Genomic DNA, 14288 nt, shown 5'->3' on the forward strand with positions numbered 1-14288 from the left:
CTGCGTTTAACTTTTCAAAATTACTGAGACCAGCATTTGGATAAAGAGTCAATGTGAATTTTATGCCAAGTACCTAATTTCCCCTACAAATTCCCTGGTGACTTATCCATTTTGGATTGATTGATAATTTTTCTTGTATCATACACCTATTATTGCTCAGTAGTAATAACTAATTCAGCATCATGGGCGGTAAGGTTCTAGTGCCCAGGACATGTCTGAAACCACATGTATTACTAAAATCTATAAAATAGTGCATTATGTCCCCCTGCAAGTAAGATGACAATCTTTTAAAAATATAAATAAACTGAAGAGAAAGAGTTTATTTCTGTAACTGCCATTCAACAGCATTTGCTGTACCATTAGCGCCAACGTCCTCATAGGGCAGAGGACTGGCGACTCAGGGGATGGGTTTGCTTGAGTGCACTGATTGTCTCTGGTATCTCTTCCAGGCTTCTAGAAACTCCCATAACTGTGCCGCTTATAACCTTCACGATGAGAAGATAACAGTGCATGTTACTGGCTCTCAGGAATGGATTTGCCAAAGGGGTGTTCATTATTTTCAAGGGAACACATTTTGACTTGGGCAACAGTGCTCAGAGCAGAGCTGCCGTTTACCGCTCTTTTCAGATTAGACACAGGCTCCCACGGTTCTACTCTGCTGTTCCCAGCAGATGCGCGCGTTACAGCACATCCTTTCCAGCACTCCTAGCAGAGGTGTTTTCACAGCGCTGAAAATTTAAATGTCTGCTCTATAAATGTAGGGCGTTATCTAAAATTGTTACCACTGGTGCTACACAAATGATACCTGCACAGCATCAAACTCGTTCTCGCTTGCTGTTCCTGGGGTCATAATGGCATTCTGAAACTCTGTGTAGGTAATGATTGTTAGAGAATAAAATCAGTATCACTACACTTTCACCCATCTTTTAAAGGAGGCCACGATGAAAGAGGGTGAGATTTATAAAGTTTATAAATTTAAACTTACAGGTTTTAGAAGCTTGACAATAAGCTATTATTATTCCACAAAAATTACATTAGTTTCCAACCAGTTAATGACTAAAGAATGGCACATTTCACTAACTGCACTGATGATTCATTATTGGTCTTTGCTTAAGGAATATTCCTTGTGTTTTGCTTATATTTGTGTGTATGAAAGTCTATATGACACATGTTTTATTGAGTATAACATGAACATAATGTGTCACAGCTTAATCTCAGGATGTATTTTTCCTACTTCCTCTGAAAGTCATTTTTCTATGCTAATTTATCATAAAAATTAGAGTTGATAAATAGAATAATTTACAGATATGTGTGTATGTATGTGTATTTGGAAAAATTTGTAAAATGTACAAGTTCTTAATTATATAAAAATGTTATTTTTATAGAAAGCCCATGGTCTGATAGCTCAGAATTCTTATGGCATCTTGAACATTCTGCAAGGATAAGAGTCTTCATAACCAATTGGCGGTACAAATGTGATAATGCTAGCAACCCCAAATATTGCAATTTTATCTGGTCTGCAATGCCATACTACAGAAAAAAAAGACAGGCCTGTATGTGCATTTAGGTGTCCTGTGCTATTTTACCTACACTGGATGAACTTAATTTACTCATTCACTAATTTGCTTACTGCTTTACATCATGATCTTCCATTTTATTTGACTTCTTTAAATCTCTTTATGAATTATACTTTAATTTTTATATTTTCCCTTTTCACAATCCAACAATGAGCATTGGACTTTTGCTTAGAGTTTTTTATTTTTTATTTTCTTTATTTTTTATTTTTTTGGTTTTTCGAGACAGGGTTTCTATGTGGTTTTGGAGCCTGTCCTGGAACTAGCTTTTGTAGACCAGGCTGGCCTCGAACTCACAGAGATCCGCTTGCCTCTGCCTCCCTAGTACTGGGATTAAAGGCGTGCGCCACCACCGCCCGGCTTCTTGCTTAGAGTTTTATGCAATTACTCTGTGGTTGTTTGAATGAGAATAGCCCTAATAGACTCTTATGTTTGAATACTTAGTGCCCAATTGATGGAACTATTTGGGAAGGATTAGGTGGCGTGTATTTGTTGGAGTAGGTGTGGACCTGGAGTCTTTTAGGTTTCAAAAAACTTACGCCATTCTCCTTATCTCACGCTGTTGAGTCTGTGATCTCAGTTGCATCTGTCACCTGGTCTTCATTCTCCCATTGTGGACTCTAATCTTCTGCAACTGAAGGCCCAATTAAATGCTTTCTTCTAAGTTGCCTTGGTCATGACCATTTTATTCCAGTAAAAAAGTAGCTAGTTACACTCTACACATTATTTTTTCATCGCTGAATAACAAGTTGCTGTAAATGAAGTGTCTTAAAATAATATTCACTTAATATTTTAAATTTTCTGTAAGTAAAAAATGTAGTTTAGGGTCTCACAAGATTGAAAATTTAAGTGTTTTTTTGGAATGAGTTTTCATTTGGAAGCTTGACTGGGGAAAATCCTCTTTGTTAATCACTTTTGAAGATACCATAGCATTACAAACTATAGCTGTAATGTTGATAGTAGGTTCTGGGAATGTGTTGTCAAATATGTTTTGGAAAAAAAAAGCATCAGATGTTGGAAGAGGTTTATTCATTCCGGTAAAGACTGATGGTGACATTCAGTAAGGTACAGCTGTCTTTAAAGATTGGACACACGTGTAGGTAAATCAACAAAGTACATTAAAAAAAAAAAGATTGGAGAGAAGCAAACAGTCAGGAAAAGGCTTTGAGATGGGAAGTCAGGACTGTGTCCATTTTGGGCGATCAGGGGTATCACTGATGTTATTTGTCAGAGAAGAAACTATAAGAAAAGACATTCAGGAAATACGATGAAACCATTTGTTTTTCAGACACAGGGAAAGCATATTACCAAATCAAAAAACAAATTATCTCCTCAGTCACTAACCTGTTACATGTCTTTTAAAGGGGAAATGTTTGTGTCTGCATCCTGTCAGAAAATCTGAGCTGAATCGCATCACCGACATTTACATTGTCTTTGTTCATTCAACAGCACCACACTAAGCAATGTGAGGAAAGAGAATTACCCAAGGAATTTTCGATAATTTTTTTCTCTAGAAGAATAAGTTTCTAGGGTCTCAAATGTTGGATACTCTTTGTCTTTTCCATTTGTGAGAACAATAAAAACAAAAACCCTGCAAAATATTCTGGTTTACATGCTAATCTCTTTAACAGGTAGCTGCCATACATCACAGTTTAACTGTTTTCATGATACATACATGTAAAAACAATTTATTATATAGTTAAATGACTTAAGGAAAACAACCCACACTCTCTGTATATCTCTTTGTAGGCAGACACTTGCATTATTCTGCTTCTAACATTGCACTTGGATATAATGCTAATGTATGTGTGTAGGTATGTCATATGGCAAGCTACTGCTATCCTGGGAAAATATATTAAAATTATTTTGTGAGGATTGTCATGTATTAAAATTGTTGTGCCATTATATCTGAAAAAAATAATTCTGTGTTGAACTATGAGTTGAAGCTATCGGTCTTTACTGCTGCAAATATATGGGTATATAAAAGCAGAAGCAACCAATACACACACACACACACACACACACACACACACACCCCTCAACCTCAGTCTGAAATAGCTATCCTGCCTCCAGAAATCTCAAAACGAGACTGTGTGTTGAGAGCTGTTTCATCCCATTTTATAATCCTCTGTAGGGCTGGGATTAAAGACAGACACTATCATCATTAAAGGCCTTGCCTGGTTCCAGAAGATGGTGTGTTCAGGCTCTGTATCCCCCTATATTAGGAATCTTATCCAGGGCCTTCTATGTTGACTCCAGGGAGTTTACATTGCACTAGTGCAAGGCAGCTATAATTTGTCCTCCCTGCAAGATGTGTCAGGAGAAGGGTGGTGCAGAACTTGTGGGAGTGGCCAACCTATGACTAGTCCAACCTGAGGCCAATACAATAAGGCAGAGCCCACACCTGACACTTCTGGAGGACCAGGAACCAGACGCTCGGTAGCCCAGAAATCTAGGCTAGAGACAAACATGACTGGGAAAAAAAGAGTCAATGGAATGATTCCTAATCACATTCTGCTATACCCATAGACTGATGTCTAGTTCAATGGTCATCAGAGAGGCTTCATGCAGCAACTGATGGAAGCAGATGCAGAAGAGACCCACAGTCAAACAAACAAGTGTTAAATCTCACCTTTGGTGCAATGCATAATGCCAGCAGACACAGATACTGCTCTTTCAAGGGCTTGCGTGATCTTAAGTGGCATTTTATAAGTCTTGGCATTTCTGTACTGAATTAGGCCACTTGAAGCCTGGTGGGTGTAGTCTTAGAGAATACTTGTGTCTTACAATATGGCTCTGGAACTGTAAAGCTTAATTTTAAAGTCCCTGAAAATGATGGATATTTTCCATGTTGCGATGTAAAGGTAAGTTCCAGGCTTACAGTTTAACCTTGTCTGTGGCTAAATGCTGAATAGGAAGCTAGGCATTGCACAGGCTTAAAACATGGTTCCTTATGCAGGGAGAAGATTAGAGTGTGAGCCAGGAGGCTAAAGTTTTTCCTTATCAACGAGCAACTTCCAGTATTGCTCTGGGCAAGTGCTTTAATCTCTATGATACAAAATCAGAACACTATGAATAAAAATACATGCCCCTTTGCCCTTTTTAATGTTGAGATTTTTCAACACTGCCAGGAAATAGCTTTAGGAACTTTATCTAAGCTATGTGACAAAGCACTGTAGCTAAAGCTATTTCTCAAAACCTTTTGAGAAGTGCGATTTTTATTTTACTCTGGGAATTTTAAAGTGGATACCATATTAATATTGCATCATGAGTTCTACTAAATTATTGGTTGAATTGTTTCCCACATTGAAAACTGAAATTTGTGAAGACTATAAAGATCTCTATTATACTGTAGTTTTCCTGTAATTATGAAAACCATGTCTTACATTGTTGAAAAAAATAGAAATACAAGAAAAACATAACTGTGTAAAAAAATCAATAAAAATAATGCGTGACTTTGGAGTCTGTGATCTTGAGATTCTGCTAATAATTTTCCTTTTAATGTAAAAATTTTGGTTATGTACATATATCTATTTACATTAATATGTTTGCAGTATAATTTCCTATTTAACATTACATCATAAATACATCTTGTTTCTTGCTATTTTTCTTACAATTAATTTTTAGTCATTTCAGGATATTTACAACTTTCAGAAAAAAATTTAGTTTTTGTTAATAGTTTTTCTTTTATGAGCTTTAACAAATAATACTCTTTTAAATGACCTCCTTTTAAATCTTTATTTGAATATTCTGTTTTCTGTGGGAGAAGCTTGTGACTATCCTTAAACAATATTTACGATGAATCATCTCATGCCAGTAGAAAGATAAATGAGCAGATTGTAAAAATTTGGATTATTCAGAAGTAAGCTACTCCTTCCACATGAAATCCACACATCTTTATAGAAACCATTAGTTCTCTTACCTTCCTGTTTTAGAATTTCGAATGTGTACTATTTCCTTTAAATTAATTCAGTACAAGATACTACACTACATTAGGGCATGAAAAATCCAAGCTCACTCACTCAAGAGCCTGAGGTATTGTGACGGTTGAGAGTAAGGACCATGCTGCTCTCTATGAAGTCAGAAGAAGCAGAGTTAGAAGAGAAGAGGTGGCATCATGTGAAGAGGTAGGGCCGAACTGTGTGCTTCATGGCTTAAGCTAGGAAGGGGCAAAATCACTAATTCAGAAGAGATTTTGAACAAAGATTCTTACAGCATGTTACTAATGCTCAAATCTAGGAAATAATCAACTTAAAAATTAATTATACTTTTAAAATCTCCCCTATTCTCCTTTCTCCTCCCATGTCTCCCCTTTCTACTACCACAAAAATTCATTGCCTTCCCTTCTCTACCTGCTGATATTACATATATATGAGTAGGTAAATATGCATATTTTTAAACACATAAATACAGCCTACTGAGTCTGTTCAGCATTGCCCGTGTGTATGTCCTAAGACTTACCACTTGATTCTAGATAACTAATTAGGGGCTCAGTCCTGACGAATCCATTTCCCCACTCTCAGCAGGTGGTAATTGCCTAGCCATCTTCACCTAGGGGTGGGGTCCCAACAGATTTTCCCCATTTATGTTGGAATTTCAACAGTTGTTAGAAATGTTCAAGTCTTGTTTAGGCAGTCATGTTGCTGAGATTTCATGTCTGTAGTTTTTGTCATAGTTAGAAGACCATCTCATAGCGAACTTTGTGGTCCTCTGGTTCTTACAATCTTTCCAACTGATCCCCATTTCGGATGTTCCTTAGGTTCAGGGTTGTGTTGTAGATGTCCCAACTGGGGCCTGGCATCCAACACGCAAATGTTTTCTGCACTTTGACTACAAGTAGGTTTCTGTAATGGTTCCCTACTACAAAAAGAAGCATTTTTTTAAAATATTTATTATGTACACAATATTCTGTCTGCATGTATGCCAGAAGAGGGCACCAGGAGAAGCATTTTTAAGGAAGGGAAAGATCTATACTTGCCCGTGGGCACAAGGAAGGGCATTTAGAATACAGTTAGGAATTATACTTATTTAGGAAAGTGTCAGCAGTACCTTCTTCACTAAGATCTACAGCCTCAATAGCTATATTTACCTGGGTAGATTTACAGTACGAAGCAAGATTGTCCTCCTCTAAGTTGAGCTCTGAGATCAATCAGACAGCGGTTGGGTACTGTCAAGAAATACAAACTTTACACAAGGAATCAGAAGCTGAACACTTGCACTGCCTAGCAGGCTCTGAAAGCTGTTGGGGATATCTCCTGTGGTCAGTTGATTGTAATTGACTCCCATAATCTCAAAGGGAGTGGTACTCTTAGGAAATGTGACCTTATTGGAGGAGGTGTGGTCTTGTTGGGGGAAGTGTGTCACTGTGAGGCTTTGAGGCCTTTTTTACTCCAGCCTCATTTGTCCACTCTGAAGATACAAAGAAAGACAGAGTTAAAGCAAGGGAGAAGCTAATTCTGAGTTCAGAGACACATAGCACGTTCACGTCTAGTTTACAGACCAGATCAAGTCACAAGCAAGAGTGTGGAACTCAGCCCTGAGCTGCCCCTACCCTTTAGTAATCTTGAAGTGGTTGTTCTATGACTGATCACTCATGGCCAGTTGCAGCAGAATATTCCTTTTCAAGGATGAATTACCAAACCCAGACAGACATTTACAAATTTTCTTTATGCCCACACTCACTTTGGGCCTTTATGTTCTATATATATCTATCGGGATAATAGAATTTTAGGGTCAGCTAGAGTAGATACAGTTATTTTTGATGTATAAGCCAATTAGTTGTTTGAAATAGTTTCACCACATAAAGCAAAGTCAATGTAGTCTTTCTTTTAGTAGCTGTATTTTAAGTCAAAATAATAAATTTTGTGGCTTATGAAGTACAGTGAATTTAGTAAAAATTTAATAAAATCCTCTAGCCAACTCAAGAAAATATTGACGAGGAGTCAGCAAATATCAATTGTCAGGATTTTGACCTATGAATAGGTGGTTCTTATTGTTGATATTTTGGATTTTGTTTGTATTTATGGGTATAGATGTATTTGTGTGTGGGAATGTGTACCTGTGAGTGTATATAACTCTGGATTCCAGAGAGAACATTGAGTCTGTAGGTACGGGAGGTGGAGGGGGTGAGTCACTTATCACAGTTGCTTGGAGCCAAAATTGGGTCCTCTACAAAAGCAGGAAGTGTTTTTTAAACACTGAGACATGTCTGAAGCCCCATTTATTGACAAATATTGGCCTACACATTTCATGGTATGGTGTAACTAACTCTGTGGATTGTGACAAAGCACTTAAAGCAGAATAATTTAAATAGTTTCCTGTTATTGTTTGTATGGCCATCCCTACATATTTAATTGTAATATTTGTTCCTATCAACCCCATTGTTGTCCAGCAGATCAGATGCTAATGCTCTGTTCTTCTGACTGAATTCTTCTGCCATTATTGCCTTATTTGTCATCCCTAGAGTATCTCTAGCTGGTTAATGGCACGCATTTTCTCTCATTTCAGGATTATTTTAGTGAACTTATAGTCAAGGTACTATCCTATTGTTCAGTTTCAGGAAAAGACCCGTACTCAGTCACAGATACATGTATCTGCTCTCACACAAGGACAGGCTGGCAGACACAAAACTATGTCATAAACAGCCAAGTGAAATCTTATTTCATTTATGTAAGAATGAATTCCATTTCCAGTAGACATGACTCAAAAATTTTGCAATTATGTTTTTCAGCATCCTGATAATTTTACTTGGTATTGCTTGGTAAGAAAATAATCAGATCTTAAATACTTGTTTCCATTTATGTTCAAACAGGCTGTAAAAATTACAAATTATGATCCTTCTATATGGGAATTAATTTTACCTTATAGACTCTTATTTATTAATTTCATAGGAAAATGAAATAGTGGTAGGTCAGATGAAGAAATATAAATTGAACTATACTGTGTATGTCATTCTCTGAACTACTTAAGGCTTTTCTTTGTGTTTATAAGTTGAAATATTGTGATAAACTTAAAGGTTTGCTGTATCTGTTTTATACTCAAACTGGTGCTCACATTAAATAGTTTATGGAATTTAAAAAGCAGTGTTTAAGAAATGGCAACATTTTTTCCATGGGCAACTAATTTGTTTAGCACTACTGAATTATTTGAGAAAGAAAAATGGATATTTCATACTTTCTTGAATTTTGCTTGTGTAGATGTTCTAAGTTAATTTAAATTAGTTGCCGATTAATTATTTACAAAATCTGTTAGCAGATCAGACTAAACACCAAAGGCTAATAATTTACTCATTAGGTACATTGGCCAGAGTTGTATAGAGGCACAAATTCAATATACTAGATTCATATTTAAAGGAGCATTATTTGATTACCTTACACAATATAGGCCAGATTGTCTGAAAATGGCTCTCTGGAAAAACTGAGAACCTACTTCATTCATGAGGTTGGATACCTTCGCCATCTAATTTGACAATTGGAAGGGTGGAGAAATTGTTTCCTAAAGTCAGTGAAGGACGACAGAAGCAGCAGCAACAGTAGCAACTCAGTAGATGCTCTCAGGAACAAGAGGCAGATGTGAACAGGCAAAATGCAACAGCTGTGCCCTTGAAAACCCTTATATTTGGGTTGCAGCTGGAAGATGCTTCCCACAGATGAGTCTATTCCACTGAGGAGATCATTCCAGGTAACTCCTCATAGACTTGGCCAGAGGATTGTCTTTCAAATCCCATAAAGCTGACAACTCTCCGTAGCGGGTAAAAATCTACTGGACAAATGCTCATACAGTTTTGGTTTTTCTCTATAAGAACTTGCAGTGGTTGGCAGATCTCCTGAGAAATCAACAACTTCTTTGAAATTATATTCAGTATCATAAAAGGCAGAAAAGTAGAGCGCTATGTCAGGAATGCCATTGATCCAATAAAGTTAAAAAAGAAACAATTGATACAAAACCAAGATGGGATTTGAGGCAATATCTTCATCTGCCTTGTAACACAGAATGCAATCAACAGTAAGTATGCTTCATTTCTAAAGTTATGTTGACATTGCCTATGTTTTATGGACAAGAAACCAAGTAGGAATGATCTATTGTGGATGTTAAAAGGGATCAGTTAGAAACCTGAGAATGGAGCAAAAATAAATGTTTTGTAATTGAGAATGCAGATAAGTTTATGGAAATTATGTTGATTTAACTGACTCAGACATCCACGTCAGACATCCAAGTAAAACAAGCAGCATAGGTAGAGTGAACATCAAAACATGCTTTAGACAGACTATAACATGAGAGAGAAAGGTGAGGTCCCTGTATGTGAATTTCATTTTCCGCGTCTGTATTTCCTTGTCATTTCATTACTTTGTTTTCTGAGAAATGGATTCATTCATTTCACAATGAGATATAGGATTATTTAAGTGCTCAAAATTAAGTACACAAAATCATGCAAGACAGGGTTTGTTAAATATTTTCTTCTTGTGAATTTCTTTTTACCAAGAAACTTATCTGTAGCACCAGGTTTATAGCTATGTAAAATAAATATGTAAATAGAATGTTTATTGCTAATAAATAATAAGATATCTTTCCTTAGGGGAAGTGAAAAATTTTAAAAACAGGACTTCATATGAATCTAATATTTGTTATATAGCCCACATAACTTAGTCCACATAACATAATATTAACTGTAACTCAAACTTCAAAAAATGTAAAAGAATGTGCAAACTACATTGTTATATTCTAAATGGATCAAACTAGAGTAAAACAGCAGATGCATATTTAGAATAATTATCAAATACTTTTGTTGAAAAATAGGCACACTGCAATTTATGAGTCAAAAAGAAACCCAAAGGAAGCATTTAAAAATATTTGAATGGAAAATTTAAAATCTATCTAATCTATCTTATTCTATCTATCTATCTATCTATCTATCTATCTATCTATCTATCCATCCATCCTTCTGTCATCTATCCATTATTTTGTGTTTGTGTCATATTTTTAATGTACAAGTAAACCAAAATTAAAAGGATTGTTTAACATTATGCTAGAAAAAGAAATGTATTGGATTAATGACCCAAACTTTCCACATATGAAACTTGACTAAAAGGAAATGAAACCCAGGGAGAGGAGTTGACTAACAAAGATAATTATCAGAAATCAATTAAATTGAATAGCAGAGCAAGTCAGTTAATATCTAAAACAAAGACAAAAGAAAACACAAGAAGCATTAAGCGAGGAATTAAAGAGAACATAGTATTGTGACCATGACACGCATTAAAGGGAAAATATGGCATTCCAGGTAAATATTTCCTTCCAATTAAGAGGTATAGTTTTATTTACTCAATGCTGTTGTTTATTTATATTTTTCAATTCATTGGAAATAGATTCCTTTTCCTCACATCATATATCCTGATTACTGTTTCCCCTTTCTCTACCCTTTCAGCTCCTCTCTATATCCCTTCCCATCTGGGTCCACTACCTTACTCCCTCTCATTAGAAAACAAATAGGCTTCTTATGGATAATAATAAAATCTAAAAAATAATATGTAAGAATAAAGAAAACAGATCAGATGAGAGTTTTACCAGAAAAAGAGCACAAAACTCACAGCAATCAAAGTCCCATTGGTTCACCTACCCACCAACCCACTCACTCACCCACTCACTCATATTTGCCCTAAAAAATGGGAGCCTGCTACTTCTGTATAGTCTGATGTGATTCTATACTTTGTTCATTATTTTATTTTCATTGTCATTATATAAAATATATTTAGTAACTAGTTTGTTTTGTGAAGACTTTCTAGATAAAAGAAGAGAGCTTAGTTAAGACAATATATGCCTGTTTCTAGTGCATCCAATTCAGACAAGTTAAAATCTGGTGTTTTTTTTTTTTTTTTTTTTTTTAAGAAACAGAAATGCTATTGAAGTGCCAATGTGTCTGTGATATCCCCAGGGATATTTCTCTCAGCTGAGAAGTAGCTTGCACAAGGATACTTTTAAAGCCATTTAATGGCTTGCTTTTGGTTAATGGACTTTACTGGAAATAAAACCAACTGCATGAGGCAAAACAGTAACAAAATTCATGTTCAAAGATGTCCAGCTATCGCTGGGCAGTGGTGGCGCACGCCTTTAATCCCAGCACTCGGGAGGCAGAGGCAGGCAGATCTCTGTGAGTTCGAGACCAACCTGGTCTACAAGAGCTAGTTCCAGGACAGGGACCAAATGCTATGGAGAAACCCTGTCTCAAAAATCCAAAAAAAAAAAAAAAAAAGATGTCCAGCTGTCTAAAGTGGAAATAGTAAAGCAAATATGAAGAATGTATCAGAATTTATTAGAAATTGGATTTGTATGTGTGCCTTGTGTATGCACAGTGAACCCCCAAAGTGAGCTCATCCCCAGACCAGTCATTGAAAATGTTTGCATTTCACTTGACATAGGAAAGAAGATAATTTCTTCTTATGGGATATACTTTCATTCATACAGCCATTTAAGGAGGCAGTTTACAAACTGTCACAACACTCCTCAATGACAAACAATAGGAAGTAGTGCAGAAGAAACTGATCAATATTTGGAGAGAATTGTCAGGATTATTCCAGAATGTTGCAATAGCTAATTTTAAATATAATCCAATACTCCTTTTATATCACAGGATAAAATACTAACAAATTATTAGATTAATTTATAACAGAATGATCTTTCTTTTTTCTTTTTGATTTCTCTCTCATACAATACGTCTTGACCAAAACCTCCCCTTTCTCCACACTTCCTACTCTGTGCCCCATCTCTCTTCTCCCCAAGATTACTGCCTCTTTACTCTCATTCAATCAAGAGCAGTGCTTCCAGGGATATCAACTGAACATAGCATTACAAGATGCAACAAGGCTAGGCACAAACTCTTATATCAAGGCTGGATGAGGCAATCCAGTAGGAGGAAAGGAGTCCCTAGAGCAGAGAAAAGAGTCAGGGACACATCTACTGTTTGGAGCACCTCGAAAACTCCAGACTTCACAACCACAGTACATATGCAGAGGCCTTACTGCAGACCCATGCAGGCTCTGTGGTTGCTTCTTTAGTCTCTGTGTGTCCCCTTTGTGTCCTACTTAGTTGATAATGTGGGATGTGTTCTCCTGCTGTCATCGATTCTAATAGTAAAGATACAGTCTAGTTAAAATAGTTAAAAAGAATAATTGAGCTTCAGCACCCAACTACATCAATTTAGACAGGCTATTTTATTCCAGTGTCTAGTCAAATAAACAGCAAACTTCTGACCGTCAAGTGTATTTAGCTAGATAAAAGTCATAAAGAGTAAAAAGGTGTTCTGAGCAGAATAACTCAGTCTTAGCATTGTTTGGCTTAAACTAATACTTTATATTTTCATGTATATAATGCATGGATTACATCTCATTTATTTATTATATTGATCAGAAATGTAAATCGTCTTAGGAAGTAAAAATTATAAGAGAGCCAACAAAGTTTTTAATATGGCATCCTTGAATACAGAGTGTCCTTGTTTTCAAACATGGACATTACTATAAAAGACTAAGATCTGTTCTGGGGCCTCTCTGCCTGGGATGCTTTTAAAGACGCGTTATTTTGTACATTTCTAAGTCTAAGGGAGTCAGGCTCCCATTTTTCCCACTAATTGGGCATTTACTGAAATTTTCCGATAGTCACAATGTCAAAACAAAAACAAAAAGAGTTTTCAGAGAGGAGTAAGTAAGATAATTTCTCTTTCAACAAAACAAACAGAAGAGAACAAAAATCTCTGAGGAATGTTTTTCATGGAAAACTCCATTCTACTCAGTAGAGTATTGGTCAGCTGGGAAATGGATCCCGGATTATAGGAATTTTACCCTCTGCTAAGCAACAAAACCATTCAAGTTCAGAGAATACATTTGTAGATAAGCATGCCCTTGATCACATCTTCACAAATCTTCCTATCATTAGAAATATTTGGTCTGGAATTGGAAGCCTATTTTGGTCAGTTCTGTTGACTGTGAGTTCTGGAAAAGGCAGAGTGCCGAACTACAGTTGTTGATAGGTACTCTGTGCCTGTTGACACAGAGTAATTCACAAATTTCCCTCATTTTACATTTCCTGTGGATATTTCAGAGAAGGTATTAATTAAAATATATGAAATACCTTGCTGGAGTTAAAGAAGTGTGATCCTCACCCCAACCAACACCGCAGTGAGAACTTACCAGTTTCAAGGACATTGCTGCTAAATGAACTTGGCATGTGTTTTTCTCCCCATGGGCTGGCTGTAGTACTTGGTTTTATTATTAGAAGATGATTTTTAAAAGGGCAGCACAAATTTGTCTTCTAATACGATAAGCAGAAATAGGGCAAGAAGTTACTGCCAAAGAGATTGTTTGCAGCGGACTGAAGGCAGGCTTCCCATTTCAAATGGCATCCAGGGAAATTTCTATTTAACACCAATGCCAAGAGGAAATTGGTGGGTCAGAAGAACTCCACCAACATGGCTCTGGAGATGGCTTAGTGATTAAAGTACTTTCTCTACAAAAATGAAAACTTGGATTCTAGTCCCTGCAACCCACACAAAAGCTCTGTAGCTATGGTAGCTCACCAGAAATCACAGAGTCAGGGAAGGAATGGAGATGGGATCCTCAGAACAATGCTGTTTCAATGACAGGCCAATGTATGACTAGAGAAGGTGACCAAATATAAAACAGAACATCTTATTTTTTTTGTTTGAAGTATATCAACCTTAAATTC

The sequence above is a fragment of the Alexandromys fortis genome, unplaced genomic scaffold (genome assembly GCF_014885135.2).
Source record: "Alexandromys fortis isolate MF-2015 unplaced genomic scaffold, M_Fortis_MF-2015_v1.1 scaffold_32, whole genome shotgun sequence".
Lineage (NCBI taxonomy): Eukaryota > Metazoa > Chordata > Mammalia > Rodentia > Cricetidae > Alexandromys > Alexandromys fortis.